This window comes from Paramisgurnus dabryanus, chromosome 23, assembly GCF_030506205.2.
Source record: "Paramisgurnus dabryanus chromosome 23, PD_genome_1.1, whole genome shotgun sequence".
NCBI lineage: Eukaryota > Metazoa > Chordata > Actinopteri > Cypriniformes > Cobitidae > Paramisgurnus > Paramisgurnus dabryanus.
Window position 1 is genome coordinate 22,540,391 of NC_133359.1, and position 16,588 is coordinate 22,556,978.

Consider the following 16,588-nt stretch of genomic DNA (forward strand, 5'->3'; position numbering starts at 1 on the left):
GCCTTTTGCAATGTAAAACTGGATGATAATCATCTTTTTTTTTTTGCTTTAATTCTCTCTTTCTTCTTCATGTCTCAAAATCAGAGGATTTTATTCAGTGGAGTTATATTCGTTCCTGTCATACTGCTAAACTTTTACTACAGGAATGATGTTTTTGGGAGTAATGCCTCCTTTCAGTTTATCATGAAATGTTTTTGTTTCTTCAAGTTTTTGTTTTTGTTTTGCTTGATGTTACTGTTCTGAGCTTTTGATAAATTGGTAGAGCATTGTGTTTGCCACGCATGAGTCCGAACCCCGGGGGACACATTCTGAATTTTTTTTTTTTAGCTTAAACGCAATGTTAGACATCTGACAAATGGAAATTGTATAAATGAGAACTGCTTTATTTGTTCGGAATTGAAAGCAGTACATGTTTGTTAAGAATGTAAAAGATTTATTACTCACACCTTAAGCATCAACTGTGTTGTAATGTGTGGCATGTCACTCATAAATCTAATCAGATATTTATGAACATGCCCTATTTAAACATTTTGCTGGTATATTAAAAATAAACAGTAAAAAAATTGATATGTGGGTCCCATGTGGGTCCTATATGTAGGCAGCATGGGTTCTGTAATGAGTGTGTGACTTACTCTATTGAGTGCTAGACCATAATGCTTTAATAAAAACAATAACATCACATACAGCAACTACTAGTGTGTGAACATTCATTATACAACAGCGCCCTCTTGTGCCCTGGAGATCTTATCATATCATTACATATCCCCGTTTCTAAAGTGATTTAACAGGAATATGGGGCAACAGTACTGCATAAAGTTAAACTTACAATAGCAGCATTTAAAGCTCAGGATGCTCTCTGTAACTTCCTTCTGTAAAGGAATAACATTTATAAATGTAACATACAGGAAGACATTATTTAAGTGAAACCCGATTTATGGTCGTGCGTAAATTCTATGCCGTAGGTTTTCCGTAGCCTCTGCGTAGCCTGACGTGCACCTCGCAAAATTTTTAACAGTCAGTTCTACGCGGACCGCAAGCGCTGTTATTGGTCCACCAGAACCCCTCCCATCAGGTAAAAAACCTGTGTCATGGGTACTTCCATTTGCTACGGTGAAAACAAAGATGAGCCAAGTTGAAGAATTATTTAACTCAAACTGTTTATTTACTTCCATCATTGCTGGTCTTCTCAAATCATTCATAACAAGTTGCTGTTTTTGCTTCGTTTGTGCGTTAACTTGCCAACCTTCTTCATCCTTGAAGGTCGACGCGGACGACGACGCAAAAGTATACATGAAAACCAATGCCGAACCTACGCCGTCATGGCTATGCCATAGGACCTACGCACAACTATAACGAGACCTGAAGAACGTTCACAGGTAACCTGCAAGGCAATAACAATGTTAGGAGTTAAAACTGTTCTCTATTATCTGTAATTCCATTAAGTTCATTCTCTCTGTTATAAGTCCAGTCTTTCTTTGGGTTTGGGTTTTCTGAATGTGTAACATCTTTCCTTTCTCTCAGTGTTCTCTCCTTTCCCCTCTGTACATGCAGGGGTGTCTTCCTCTGTTTTGATGAGCTCTCTTGTATTTCGCCTGTACTGCTGTCCGTCTGCTTCCACTATGACCGTGGCTCGGGTGTCGGTTTTACTACTTTATCTGGTCTCCACTGCTTGCCCTCTCTTAACCTCACTGTGTCTCCTGGGCTGAGGGTTGGCAGCACGCGTGATCCTCTGTCATATTAGTGTTTCGCTCTGTCTTGGTTGACCCTCATTCTATCCCGCACCCCTTCCACTGTTCCTGGTTGAAGCAGTTTTTGTGCTGTGGGCAGTCTTGTCTTTTTTTGCGGCCCATAAGCAGCTGTGCAGGTGAGGGAAGTCCATCCAGGGGTGTGGTGAGGGTCTCTTTTTTCAGCTTTGGCTTTCTTGAGAAGGTTTTTCGCTATCTGTATTCCCGTTTTAGCTTGAGTGTACTTTATTCAGTATCATTCTTCTCATGGTGTTTGGTATCACTAGTTGGTTGGCTTTGAATATCAGCCCATCTTCTACTGTCATTTCACTCTTGTAGTCCCAGTACACCTTGGTCTCGTCCGGTGTTTCTGATCTTTTATCTGTCCAGCCCTGGAGGATGAACCTTTTTACTGCTGTGAGGGTTGGATCCTTCTCTGTTTCTCTGAGTATTTCCTGGAGTCTGGCGGGTGCTATGGGTTAGCACATCACTCTACACGTTTGTACATCATCCCTATTTTCATTATCATCTGTGCCTTTAAAAAGTTCCTGCTCAGGGCATCAGCCACGTAAAGTTCCTTTCCTTTTTTTTGTATTTCACAGTCATGTTGTATATCTGGAGCCTGAGGAGCATTTTCTGAAGTCTTAGTGGAGTCTCGGCCAAGGGTTTTTTCATTATGGTTTCCAAAGGTTTGTGGTCTGTTTCAACTTCGAACGCCCATCCAAACAGGTACTGGTAGAACTTGTCACATCCAAACATGATGGCGGCCAACTCCTTTTTTATTTGTGCATATCTTTTTTTGTGTGTCAGTAAAGGCTTTTGATGCGTAAGATATGGGACAATCATCTTAAAACAGCACAGCTCTTATTTCACAACTTGAGGCGTCCACGCTCAGTTTGACGGGTTTTGATTCGGTGGATAGCTGCGATATGAACTTCCCTAAATATGTTACCATCCCTTATTATATCTGTAACTCTGTCTTGTTTCTGAATTTTCCTGACTGACCATGTAATGAGACTGTGACTTACTCCATTGAGTGCTAGACTGTAATGCTTTAATGAAAACAATAACATCACATACAGCAACTACTGGTGTGTGAACATTCATTATACAACAGTGCCCTCTTGTGCCCTTGAGATCTTATCATATCATTACGGGTTCCATGTGGCCATAGGCTTAACATGGCCAATATATGTGGATCCCTTGTAGGTCCAGGGGCGTGTCTAGAGGGGGGGCATGGGGTGGCACCGCCCCCCCTTGGAATATGATTGGCCCCCCCTGGTGCCCCCCCTCCAATCTCATTGGGCCAGCTAGATTTACTGTCAACCTGAAAATGCCCACCGCACCATTGGACCAGAGAGCTGTCAATCACTGTTTGATTTGAGACTCGCGCGAACGCGAAGACGAAGCGAGCAGAGTAGTTGCGCGTTTTTAAAACAGGAGGAAAGAGATACCATGACACCCACCACACCATTGGACCAGTTGTCAGACACCCACCACACCATTGGACCAGTTGTCAATCACTGTTTGATTTGAGACTCGCTCGAACGCGAAGGCGAAGCGAGCACAGTAGTTGCGCGTTTTTAAAACAGGAGGAAAAAGACACCACGACACCCACCGCACAATTGGACCAGTTGTCAATCACTGTTTGATTTGAGACTCGTGCAAACGAGAAGGAGGGCGCCCCGCCACAGACTCAACAGCCGCCACAGACTCAACACTGGCACAAATCAAAAAGATTTTCCATGATTACCATTTACATTTTATTTTACTATTTAAAACGGCTTCATGTGCTTTTGCAAGCGCTCAGCAGCGCCTCTCTCTCTCTCTCTCTCTCTCTCGCGTGCACGCTTTCTCACTGCTGCGTGCGGAACCTCGACAGTGCCTCTCTGACACTGAGTGAGGGAGTTAAAAGTTGGCGGTGTTTCCACCTGGGTTCCTCTGTTGTCTTTTCACGTAAAAGTTAACAGCCAACAGATGTTACTGACAGAGAATACGGTTGATCGAGTATTATGACTTAACGAAAGGTTAGTGTTTTCCCCCCCACACACACACACACCAGTTCTCTGTGTACGAGCTCTCTCTCTCCCTCCCTATGGTGCGGTATGCGCGCGCACGCTTAACAGTATTCTCTGATATTTTTGAATTTGCGCTGAATTGCTATGCGCGATCTACAATAAAACTATCACTCGCATTTAAAATTAAAAGCGCTCATAAACACAATCAGATGAGAAGAGCAACCTTGCATGAGACACACAGGTAATCCGAAATCACCTCGTATCAGCTCTTCAATGTAAATTGTATCAGACAATGTCACATTTAAATTAGGATTTTAGCAGTATAAAGTAACAGCTGGTTGGATAAAACACGAGGTGTTATTGGGTCGTGTTAGTCACTAGCTTAAACTCTTTCTTGTTGTCTGACAACAGAACAGATAATATGTAAAAAATAGCATTCAGTTGTGTTAAAATACAATATAGGCTAATAAACAATGAAAGTCAGATCAGACAGAGTAGAAAAACAAAATCCTGATATGTCAGAATGTTAACTAATACCAGCTACACGCAATGTACTTAAAGGAACAGTTCACTTAATTTAAATGGTCATATACATAAACTTGTTTCAAACCTGTATGAGTTTCTTTCTTCTGCTGAACACAAAAAAGAAAAGAGTTAAGAATGTCTGTAACCAAAATCAGTTGATGGATCCCATTGACTTCATATGTAGGAACAAAATAACATGCAGTCAATGGGGTTCAACAACTTTCTGGCTACTAAGATTCTTCAAAATATTTTATTTTGTGTTCAGCAGAAGAAAAACTCATACAGGTGTGAAATAACTTTAGGATGAGTAAATTATGACAATTTATTTAAAGTGAACTATTCTGGAACAGAACTGTTGTTTAATCCATGCAAAATACAAAAAATTAATACCATCTATATTAGAGCACGTGGCATTGCACAAGAACCATGCTTAATATTTTCTAAAACAGTATTTATTTTCATTTGAATTTTTTGATTGGCCCCCCCTGACTGGTTCTTGGTCCCCCCTGTGCCCCCCCATTTATAAAATCCTGGAATCGCCCCTGTGTAGGTCCCATATAGGTTTGCCCATTTGGGATGAAAATGTGGGACCCTCATAGCACCTATGGGATGAAAATGTGGGACCCTCATAGCACCTATGTGGGCAAAATAATTGCATTCTTGAAATATATCTTTATACATTTAAAATGTTGAAATTACATTTAAAATCTTGAAATAATAACAGGGTGTACAGCTAACAAGCTAAATGACCCAGAATAAAGTTTTTACAGCTTATAAATACTTATTTCCTGGTTTTTGTTTGTTAGCTGTACACCTCTCAAATAGCAGCTTTTAGGCATTGTTTCATTTTTTATAAGCCAGAAATGACAAGGGGGCAGCCTCACACAATACAAAGTCAGTGGAGACGGATGGATTGTTTCCCCTGCAGGTGGGCGTGGTTTTCAGATTTGACGCATTGCTCACCGTCTCTGAGATTGTATTGATATTTGCTGAATAATATTTGAGACTGTACTATCTGAAACCTTTATTTAGATACAAACAATAAACTCCATGTAAGTTTTATGCTAATTTCCATTTTTTCTCTCAAGAGAACCCAGAGAGGAGGTTTATAACAGTGAACCAGAGAACCGAAATCCCACTGATGATATGTTACTCCACTCTTAATGTTAAAAACAAAATATATAACTTATATATTTCACAGCAACACTGTTTCCATTTCCATTTAATTTGTACCCTTAAACTTAACATTATACATCGCTCACATTAAAATTTTAATACTGTTCGCTTCCGACTTTATACTAAAGGGGTTAGCATGTGATTGTGTGCCATTGCTGGAAAATATTTGCTCTGTACTATTTTTAACATTTATTTGGTTATGAACGTCTTATGAAAATTTCAGTTTTCCCTTCAGAGTCATAAGTTATAACAGTGAACCATAGATAAACAAGAACCATCGTTGTAAATGACTTTTTACCACAAATAACGTTTTGAGAAACAAAAGGTTCTTTAATGTTTTAAGGAATTTGTAAATCAAAAAAAATGTAAATGTCAGCTGTTGTTTAACAAGGGTTTTCAACCATTTCCTCATTATAGGGCCGGTTCCTGCTGAGAATTCTCAGTCATGTACCTGCAAAAAACACTGACCTACCAGACATGCCACAAGATGAGGACATCGTCGAGCAGAAGAATACAGACAACACCTGATCAGGTTCTGCAAGATGCTTTTATGGTCACAAGCTATCACATTTTTAGATATCATATTTTGCAAACAGAAGTCATTAACCATCATCTTGTCCTTATGTGCCTTCCCCAGAACTGGTAAACAAAATGATGTTCTTGTTCTTTCCCCTCCCAACACTCCCTTTCAGTGTCCCATCAGAGATTGCAGAGCACTCCCTCACATCAATCATTAATACCTGGTGAGTCAGATTTCTGATGCTTTTCCCAGTGTGATGATCGAGTAGCACAGTTTAAATATTGACTATTTACTATAGCGGCTGTGAAAATAAAAATCTACTGAATGTAATTTTGTAATGATCTCTGTATTAAATAAAGACATTTATCATTCTTGAAGGTCTAACTCTGCACACTAAATACTGAACAATTTACAAGGTTTGTTTGGCACAATAATGTTTTAAAAATGTGGAAGGTGACATTGATTTCATATTTAAACTCTGTATGGATTCAAACTCTTTAAAGTCTTTGTTTTGGGGTCTGCTTACTTTCACTGTATGAAAAATGTGCAAAGATCCACAAAATCCAGCAGGAGTTGAAGTCCCTTAAGAAGCAGCACAAGGAAGCCAGTGAGGAGCAATGCCATCCCCTGGAGAAGTTGACAGCTGTCTTGAGGATAAGGTTAATGACCTTGCGCAGGGCAGAATGGCAGCGAAGGCGCTGAAAGGAGATATCCAAGAAGGGAGCTTTGTTCATTTCCAACCCCTTTGGCTTTACTAAACAGCCCCTGGGACAGAAGCGTTATGGAAAGTTGCTCTGTTAAAAAGAGGAAATCGACCAGCATCTGCACAGCACTTATAATGACCCTCATCAGGAGGAAGAGTTGGGTCAGTGTAGCATTTTTTGTAGATACACCCCCCCCCACCAAGGAGTTTGACAGCAGGAAACCACTGTTGAAAGAAGTCCAGGAGGTTGTGCGTACAGTGTAAGGCACAATCTAGCTCTTTCCCGGGACCAAGTGGAATCCCATACAAGGTCTACAAGAACTGCCCTTTGCTACTCAGGCGACTCTGGATGATCATTCGAGTCATTTGGAGAAGATAAAAGGTGGCACAACAGTGGAGATTTGCTGAGGGAGTCTGGATCCCCAAGGAGAAAGTATCCAAGAAGATCAATCAGTTCAGAATAATCTCATTGCTGAGTGTGGAAGTATAGTAGCAAGGCGTCTGATCAATTTCCTCTTAGCTAACAACTACATAGACATGTCACAGGTCGGAGCGGACCACCGATACTGTGGGTCACGCTCCTCCCTTTATTTCCATCCGAGGAGTTCCCGAAACGCCCTAATGAACAGACAGACAAGAGATAAAATTATAACAAAGCTTTATTTATGTTAAAAGGGGAAAAGGGAAGGGGAATTTAAATATTTAAAAAGCTTCTGTGGCTGGAGCGTACAGTGAGCGGCTCGGGACACCGGCGTCAACTCCTTGACGTGCAGGTGGGCGTACAGGTAGGTACTCGGAACTTGGTCTCTTCGACTCACAGGTGGGCATACAGGTAGGTACAGGACTTTAACTCCTAGGATTGCAATTCAGTATACGGGCAAGTACATGGAGCTTTAATCCTTGGGTGGGCAGGTGAGTGTACAGGTGCACACACAGGGCTTTAGCTTCTGTGCGTACTGGCAAATATACAGGTGAGTACACAGGGCTTTAGCTTTTGGGTGTACAGGTGGGTATACTGGTGAGCGCACATGGCTTTGGCTTTTGGGCGTACTGGCGGGTATACAGGTGAGTACACAGGGTTTGACTTACAGGTGGACGTGCAGGTGAGTAAACAGGACTTTTAGCTCTTTGGCATTCAGGTGGCTGGAGAGGACGTACAAGCAAGAAGAAAAGGCTTTTAGCTCTTCACTCACAGGTAGACGTCCACGCAAACATTCAGGGCTTTAGCCCTTCGACGTTCAGGAGAGCAGTCCGGTGACTGTGCAGAGCTTTAGTTCTTTAGCATACAGGCTGGTGGCAGAAGACACACAAGTGAGTGCACTAGTATTAACTCGGATGGACATAAAATGGAAGATTCAGCACTTTAGCTCTTCACATACAGGCAAAGAGGCAGGTAAGAACACGGAGCTGTGGCTCTTCTTCATACAAGCAAACATACAGACCAGTGGCTGGTAGCAACGAGAGGAGACAAACACTGTTAGTTAGATTGGCATCAAAGGAAACGCATCAACACACCAAACAGCAGTCGTCCTCACCTCAGTTCACAGTAACCCAAGGCAAAACCTTCATTGTTTATGAGGATATGGGCTTTTGGCAAGAAGACAGCACCAATACTGGTGGTAACATATAAACGGGGAAATTTCCCAAAGTGTTGGACTTTTCCTTTAAATATCCACACTTCGCTTCTCATAACACATGACAAATGTTCAAAAGCATTAACCCACCGGATTAGCTTCATTCTCCTTCTTCTAATGCAGTGGTTCTAGACCGGTGGGGCCTGCCTCCCTTGGGGGGAGCCGACACTATCGCGGGGGGCGGTTGGGGGGGCGAGTGACTACAGGATGGGAGGGAAAAAATAAAATCAGAATTTTTTTTTTCATTTTTTATCACTAAACTACTGCCATCAAAAGTTATCATTTTGTATATACATAACTCCTGATTTTTTTTAAAAAATGTGTTTGGACTGGTGAGCGCGGAAATACAGGTGATAAGTGGTTTTATTAAACGAGTCATTGAGTTGTTCCTTCAAGCAATTCGTTCAAACAGCCGATTCATCAAAAATGAAACGGATGTTTGTGAATGGGTCATTGAGTGCGTTTACATGCACAGAATAAGTGGATAACTATCAAAAATTTGCTTATTATAGAAAACTGTTTTCATGCGTTTACATGCAAATCAATAAACCGGCTATGGAGACAACTGCGTTTACATGGTACTTGGAAAATTATCAGTTTTCTCGCAGGCAGTGACGTCACCGCCTATAGTACATAGTAGTCGATCAAAAAGCCAACGGCATATCTGTCTTAAGCTGTACAGTTGTATCTCTTCTCAGGTCTTCAGAACCTGTAACATGAGCTTCTATTTTCACAGTTTCTCTGCCCACTGCTTTGGTCCAGCGGAGACTTTTATGCGTAACTTTGCGCTTACTTCCGCGTTTGACGTTCATCTTTCATATGCGGGGACATGCGCACATGGACAAAACCGGGAGAAAGCGGGTTAAGGTGTTTACATGCCACGCGAAATCGGCGTAATGAGCAAAAACTACCTGTGCCGATCGGTTTTTGCTTACGCCATTTATGAGCTTTCCCCGATTAAAGAAACAGTTTTACGCGTTTACATGACCCCACATGTTATCAGTTTATTAAGCATAATCGGCGTAAGACTGTGCATGTAAACGCACTCATTTAATCTTTGACTCAACCGATTTGTTCAAATAAATGAATCATTCAAACCACGATTGAGTGTTGCTGTGAGACACGCTATGCTGTGATTTTTTGTTTGGATTCATCAGATCTATTTTCGCTGCTAAAATAGACCAAAACAGTCAATATTTCGTCAAAAATGTAAGTGATTTGAACTGTAAAACCCAAGTGTAGGCCTACTTCTTATGAAGTTATTTACTATGTTTGCTGTCTTGTAAGTTAACCATATCGAAATATGACTGAAAAGACAAGATCAGGGCTGTTTTCTTGGTTGTTTAACATCTAGATGCAATTGTTGTACACCATCTTAACAAACTTCAAGACTATTAAGTTTATTAATGACCAACTTAAAGAAAATGTTGTCTTTGTAAAGAATACGCACGCAGGCAGCCACGCTCACACAAACATGTTTAAATACATTTATATTGTTAATTAATAACAATAAATTGTTGTTGAAACAGCAATATCTCCAAGTTTTGTTTTCACTGTAAATGTCATGATTTGACAATGCAAAGAGAGTACCGCCACCTTTTCCGCCATTTCAAGCAAGTCAACATAGCCATACACACGAACATCTATCTATATGTCTGTCTGTCTGTCTGTCTGTCTGTCTGTCTGTCTGTCTGTCTGTCTGTCTGTCTATCTATCTATCTATCTATCTATCTATCTATCTATCTATCTATCTATCTATCTATCGGTGTGGGGGGGCCCAACTGCAATGAACCTGCTTTGGGGGGGGCAGCTTGTAAAAGGTTGAGAACCCCTGTTCTAATGCATATCCAATTCGCTCCATTCTTTGTGTCCTCCAAACATCCAGTATTCCTTCAAAACACACCACGCAATCATAAAAGCACAACGTAAACAAATGGTCCGGAACCGGCCAGGTGTTACACTGAAATCGGCCCGGGCGGAACTATTTCCACCACTTTCAATCCACCGGTATACAGTCACTCCGTGACAGACACATCTGTGCAAAAGGGAGGAATTGCTGGAGTCCCAGCTTGCTTGGAACACACAGACGTAGCTCATCCGGGAAGCTCGCGAACATAAGGGAGACCTTACGGTACTGTGGTTAGACCTAGCCAATGCATATGGCTCTATCCCCCACAGGCTGGTCCAGACCACCATGACCAAGCACCATGTGCCACATCACATTGCAGATCTGTTATTGGACTATTACAACCATTTCAGGATGCAAGTCTTGGCAGGAGGTGTAACATCAGGTGAGAACAGCCCCGCCGCTCCCATAACGCGCATCACGCGCTGTGCGTAGGGCACCAGGTGCTGAGAGGGCACCAAAACAATAGCCTATAATGAAAAAAAATTATAATGCTGATAAAATTTCATTAGTCTATAGAAATATTATTAGGCACTTTTTATCCATGTAAATGTTACAAAAAAGGGGGGACGAGATAATTTAATTGCGCTAGTATAGAAAGTATGCCCCCCAGCCTTTAATGGTCCGTGTCGGTTGATCGCGCGGGCGCCTGACAAAGTTTGACAGAGGCCGTTTCTCAATCTGAAGGCTGCAGCCTCCAGAGGTCGCATTTCTAGGCTGCATACATCATCAAAACGTTCTTATTTCGTAATATTAACGATTATGAAGTTGACTATTATTCTTAGTTAATCGTAAATTGTTTTAATATGCTTATGAATTGCTAATGTAATGTTCAGTTAACTAAAATAAACCAGGCTTGATGACGTATGCAGCCTGCATATGAGACCTCGCGCAGGTTGCAGCTTTCGGATTGAGAAACGGCCAGTCAGTAGGCAACTTTTGGAAATGGCCCGAAAAGACAGCAGGGGTCAGGATCGGAAAAAAGAAAAAAGATGAAACTGCGGGATGATGCCCGTGCATCACTTGCAGGTAAGTCCATCATGTTTAATTCCTAAATAAGGGAAATGTGCATGGGCTGCAGCTGCTGCTAATCGTAATGCGCCTCGATCTTGCGGTGCTGATATTAATGTTAGCAAACTATGTTGTTATAAGTTATAACTTCAGTGCAAGCTAAATTGAGATTTTACTGTAAAACATTTCCTATGCATTTTACAAATAACTGACGGCAGCTGTTACTTTCTTTACTACATTTTTTTAGATATTGAGCAGTTAGTTTATTTTGTGGTTTATTTTGACGTGACGGTGGTTAATACTTAGTTAATGTTAGCAGTCACGGCACATGGTAGGCTAACAATTCCTGACTGTTAAATATATATAAATATAAAATGTCATGATATGAAGCAAACATTACTGTGACACTTAGTTCTCTAAATCTTTGTAATATTTAAGAATTTTGAGTATTCTTGTTATTGATGTTTATTTAATGTAATTTATTTAAAGTGACATTGTACTTGGGAAAAACATGTCTTGATTATTTTGATAATTTAAGTTTGGTATTTGTTCTATTTTGCTATTCTATAAAAGTTTGCACTTTCAAATGTGTGTGTTGACTAAAGCTGTGAAGATTTTACTTTCTGCTATTAAGTTATATGTTTGGTAATAAAAAGTTAAACTGGCAAAAACAAACAAAAATTTCTCAGGGTCGGGGGCATTATAAAGGAATTATGCTTAGGGCACCAAAATGGCTAGCAGCGGCACTGGGTGAGAATAATCACAGGCTGTACCATCTCAGTGATCCTATTTGCAGTGGTGATAAATATGATTGTCAAATCGGCAGAGCCTGAGTGCAGTGGTTCCCAAAGTAGAGGAGGAGTCCGCCAACCGCCAATTAGAGCATTTATGGATGACTTGACAGTCAGAGTTAGTGTCAGGAGGCAGGTGGATACTACAAGGGCTTGAAAAGCTCATCTGGTGGGCTCGGATGGAGTTCAAACCGACCAAGTCCTGTTGCTAGTGCTTAAGAAGGGCAAGGTCATGGAAGTTCCATTTCAGCATTGAAGGGGCAAAGATACCATCACTGTCAGAACAGCCCGTTAAAAGCTTGGGCAAGGTTTTCGACAGAAGCCTCAGAGACTCCGCATCAGTCCAGTCAACCTGCCAGGAGCTGTGCAGCTGGTTAAGAGCAATAGACTGTTCTGGCCACCCCGGCAAGTTTAAAGCATGGATCTACCAACATGGAATCTTGCCAAGAATACTCTGGCTGCTACTTGTGTATGAGGTTCCCATTTCTACGGTGGAGACCTTGGAAAGAAAGGTCAGCAGCTGTCTCGGGAGATGTTATGGTTGCCAAGGAGCCTCAGTAACATTGCCCTCTATGGGAACACCACAATGCTCCAGTTGCCTCTGAAATCCTTGGAAGAGGAGTTTAAAGTGACTCGGGCACGTGAGGTGCTGATGTACTCCAATGACCCAAAGTTGGCCCAGGAAGGAGTGCTGGTGAAAACAGAGAGAAAGTGGAGTGCCCAAGCCGCTTTGCTGGATGCACAGGCTCAACTGCAGCACAAAGAGCTTGTGGGAGTGATGGCCCAAGGCAGAGCCGGCTAGGAGATGTTCCCAATACCTCCTTGACATAAAGAGTTAAAGGGGAAGAAGAAATGCAGCCGATACAGGAAGAGGTCAGCCCTGCTTTGGAGGAAGGAAGGACGAGTAGAGCAGCTGGAATGGGGCAACAGGGGGCCTGGACCAGGTGGGCGCAGGCCATTGACCGCAAGGTCACCTGGACAGAGCTCTGGCAAAGCGTGCCGCACCGCATAACCTTCCTGATTAGCACAGTGTAGGATGTCCTGCCTAGCCCAGAAAACCTCTGTATGTGGGGAAAAGCAGACACAACAACTTGCCATTTGCGTGGTCCCTGTCCCCGTAAGATCATGCTGGAACCAGCGCTGCCGCCGTGCCCCTGAAGTGACGCTGAGGAGGAAACGAGGCTTAGGTCCCGCTATGGCTCGTTCTATCTCGGTCAGAGAGGGAAATTGTGACCAGTCACGGAAAGTGGTGACACAAATCAGATCTGGGCCATTTTGAGTTATTTACAGATTCTGAAAGTGTAGTTTTGAAGCTTTCCAACGATGTGTAACACATGGAAATCTGATAAGATTTGGAGAAGTTGTGGCCATTTGAATATAGGAACTCAGAAAAACGTATACCGAGAAAATGGAGACGAAAGGGACTCTTCTTTACAGCTGGGGGAGACAATAGGGCTCTTTTACATCTCATTTAGCTAAGCCATACCCCCTCTAAAGCCGTTTTGAGATACAGATGTTCTAGCATCATATGTAGTATTTTATGATAGAAGTCCGAATGACAACATGCAAAAATAAACATGACTTTTTACCTTTGTGTTGATCACAAGTCGAATCCAGTCCGTTTCAGATGTGTGAATTATCCAATTACCATTTTTGTTCACAAATGCGTATAATCCGTGAAATATAGATATATAGTCTATTGTTTACATCAGATTTCGCATGAACGTCTGGTAATACAATATAATATACAATCTGAGGACTATTTACATCATAACATGTGAGGGTATATGCTATTACACTCCGGTAATTTACGTTCCATTAAACACATGAAGCTGCCTTCAAAGTTTGTATTTAAAATAGGGAGGTAGTATAATAGATAATCCAAACAGCGTCGTTGAAAACGTGAAGTCCTTTAGAGATGTAACCAATTGCTCGCTAATTCCTCCATCAGCCAATGACTACATGGAAAATTTTGATAGACAAAACATGTAGCCAATTATATAACGAATTCTCTCTGCAACTTATGTGTGTTTGGACTAATGCTGAGCTGCAAGAACTGACATAGAGATGACGTCAAAGTACCGCGAGAGCGAGTCGAAATTAAACTACTCCGTACTTTGACGTCATCCGACTGTGGCGCCGCATAAAGTCAGTGACGCGGCTGACGTATGACGCGGCTGACTGTTATTTGTTCTGCCCCAGTTTCTTTTATTTTTATTTTATTTTGTGCGCCAAAGCTTTGTTTACAGTATGGGGAGATGCACCCAATAAGTTTGAAAAAAAAAAAACGTAGCAAACATGTCTGAGGAACAGTGCAGCCGCGTCATTACAGTCACGTGACTTCACGCTCAAGCCGGAAGAGAAGACAATGCTGAATAAAGTCGTAATTCTTGCTATTTTTGGACCAAACTGTATTTACACTGTAACACATTCAAGCTGACCCACTGATGTCACATGGACTACTTTGATGATGTTTTTATTACCTTTCTGGACATGGAAACCGTACATAGATTTTCAATGGTTGGGACAACAGCTCTCGGACTAAATCTAACGTTAAAACATCTTAAATTGTGTTCCTAAGATGAACGGAGGTCTTCCGAGTTTAGAACGACATAAGGGTAAGTCATTAATTACATTATTTTCATTTTTGGGTGAACTATCCTTATTTAGTAGTCACGCTGTTCCCTTTGGGGGTGGAGGCGAAAACACAAGTATGTAAATATACACACAGACAATGACGCCCCCCGCTGCATGCTAGAATCTCTGGAAAAACAAGCCAATTTCAACTGCAAAATGTACGCTTTTAAATATACAAAAACTGCTATCTCAAACATGGAGAGGCTTCTTCGTGATCTCAACTAACAGATTCTGCAATAAAACGAAAATAACAAAGTTTCTCATTATCTCAAAACTTGTGCTGCCGACTTGTGTCACTGGTTTCCGTGACAGGTCACAATTCTTATACACAGATCCGTTTTAATCCATCATCTGGAGAATTTAGGGTTCTTAGCAGTCGGGCCGCTGAATAATCAAAGTTACATACAGCTGTGTATAAGCGCTATCACCTTTTTCTCCCGGCACGGAGCTTGGCTCAGTGTGCAGTAGGAAAGTGGTGACTACGCATGCGTCATTGACAGGTTGGGGCGCCCACTGCGACAACGAGCCTGGGTTTAAAGGGGGTGCAAGTTGATTGTAGGTTGGTGTATAATTGATATAACTCTTGTTCATCCGTCTAGGGTAATGGACATCTGCATTGGTCAACACTTGCCTTAGACCCAGCACTGTCCAATTCCCGATTGCAGGAATGGTTGGCTGGGCCAGGGAGTAGAGGATGATGAGGATGACGAGGAAAAAAGTAGGTTTCTCGTCGGTGGAGGTGATCGCTGTTTTCGTGGTTCTGGATATGTATGGATAGCAGAGCGGAATGGCTGACGGCCATGCACTGAAGCTGGAAACTTGGCGACGGCACCTGATGGTGTATTGGCACTCTTTTGGTTGGCTGGAATTGGTGAGGAAACTTAAGAGTAGGGGGATTCGTAATCAGGTGAGAATAATTTGATCTCCGACATGGTAGCTGAAAGGTAAAACCTGTTCTTAAGATTTGTGGAGAATCCTTATGTAATTTTGACTCTGTTTAAATATAGGCTTGCCTTCGTGCTGATTGGGTAGATATGTTGATTATTGATCGTAGTCAGCTGGTGATACTAGTGTCACGGAGTGACTTGAGATGGCGGAACCTAAAAATGGTGAAGATAGTTCCGCCCGGACGATTGTCCGTGAAACACCTTGTCATTTCCGGTGATTCCGGGCAACCAGATTTGGGCTTATTGAGAGCAGGTGTGTAAACGAACATGGCGAGTGGTGATTGGGCAATTAAATGGAAAGGAGGCGTATAAATAAGGCACCCGAAGAACAGGAAGGGGAAGTGTTTATTCCGGCCAATGCTGTGGGTGAGACGGAGTGATCGGTGAGCTTGGAGAGACATAGTGTAGTGGATATTGCAGACTGGGCAAAGACAAAACTGAGGATTGGGCTGAAGATAATTGGAGCTAATTATTTAGGAAATCCCTGTTGAAGTATTTGTGTTGGACATGCACTTTTTACCTTGAAGAGATTGTGTATATTGAGAAGTCACCGTGAAACACATTGGAAGGAATGAAGGAATGTGGTACTACCAATCTTGTATACACTAGACCTCTGGAAGAGAGAGGAAAGCATCGAGCGTCAACAAAACTGTGAGTATGTGGAATTGTTGTCTTGTCAGTGGAATCCTTGCTAACCTTGCGCCCCAGTGTGTTTCCTGTGTGCTCGCTCAGCGTGTATACGGCCCCACCCGTGGAAAGGAGTGGTGGGCGAGCCAAAGCTAGCTAAGAAGAGTAAGGAGTGTGTTTACTAACCCCTTTCTATGGTTCAGGACCAATGCCTGGCCCAATGTGGTGGTTTGACTCTAATTCACCGTGAGTGTGTGGAGTGCAGTGGGTGAGTCTTTTTGACGTGTGTACACCTGAAGAATTGCAGTGTTGTGCTGTGTCAATGTTGTCAGCGATCACTCCCTAAGTCGAAGAGGAGAGCCCTGGATT

General features: G+C 42.1%; 1 long non-coding RNA gene and 1 pseudogene across 1 annotated transcript; both read left to right on the forward strand.

The window, feature by feature from the left end:
• The first annotated feature begins 518 nt into the window (after window positions 1-518).
• LOC141281521 (uncharacterized) lies at window positions 519-5,962 on the forward strand. Its single transcript, XR_012335891.1, has 3 exons — window positions 519-1,376; window positions 2,327-2,413; window positions 5,861-5,962. It is a non-coding gene; the product is annotated as an uncharacterized lncRNA (long non-coding RNA).
• Window positions 5,963-6,407: 445 nt separating this feature from the next.
• LOC141281536 (uncharacterized) lies at window positions 6,408-13,166 on the forward strand (annotated as a pseudogene).
• Window positions 13,167-16,588: the final 3,422 nt, after the last annotated feature.